Here is a 1014-nt window from a genome sequence, read left to right as displayed (position 1 = left end):
CCTTCTTCCAAGGTGAGGAGCTGTGGTAGCGTAGTGCCTAAGGCATTTGACTGCTAACCAGAAGGCTGGCAGTTCAAACCCACCAGCCACTCCTTGGAAGGAAGTCTGGGCAATCTACTTCCGTAGTGATATCACCTCAGAAACCCAAGGAGGGGTTGCTATAAGTTGGAAATGACTCGACGGCAGTGAGTTTGTCCCCCCCCCCCCCAAAAGGAACCTCTGGGTAGACTCAAACCTCCAACCTTCCAGACAGTGGCTAAGTAACTTAACCATTTGTACCACCAGGATTTCTAGTGTATCACAGGGGTCAGCACACTTTTTCTTAAAGGGCCAGAGAGTAAATATTTCAGCCTTGGAGGGCTATACAGTATCACAATTATGCAACTCTGTCATTGGTGCCCCAAAGCGGGCACACAAAAAACGTTGCCATCAAGTCAATTCAGACTCATAGTGTCCCTATAGGACAAAGTAGAACTGCCGCACAGGGTTTCCACAACTGTCATTTTTATAGAAGTAGACGGCTTCATCTTTCTTCCACTGAGTTGCTTGTAGGTTTGAACCCCTGACCTTTCAGTTAGCAGCCAAGTGCTTAACTACAAGGGCACCAGGGCTCAATAAAGCTGTACTTAAAAAAGCAGATGGCTATCCCTGAGGCAAGAAGCCCTGGTGGCACAAGGTCAACGTTCAGCTGCTAACTGAAAGGTTGGCGGTTTGAACCCACCAGCCGCTCCGTGAGAGCTGCTCCCATAAAGATGACAGCCTAGGAAACACTAGGGGGCAGTTCCACTCTGTGACATGGGGTCACTATGAGTCAGAATGGACTCAACAGCACACAACAACAACACTAACCCCTGGGAGCTGTAGTCTGCCAACCCGTGCTCTGTGGTATGGGAAAAAAAAAAAAAAAAAAGATTCAATAGAGAAACAAGAGAGGGCTTTTGTAATGTTTCTCTGCTGACTTTTACAGCATATTTGATTCTTCTTTGGAAAACAAGGGAATCTGCGGGAAGAAGA

Source organism: Orycteropus afer, unplaced genomic scaffold (genome assembly GCF_000298275.1).
Source record: "Orycteropus afer afer isolate SDZICR_OR568_19922 unplaced genomic scaffold, OryAfe1.0 scaffold00577, whole genome shotgun sequence".
In the NCBI taxonomy this organism is placed as follows: Eukaryota; Metazoa; Chordata; class Mammalia; order Tubulidentata; family Orycteropodidae; genus Orycteropus; species Orycteropus afer.
Note: the sequence above shows the minus strand (reverse complement) of the source record.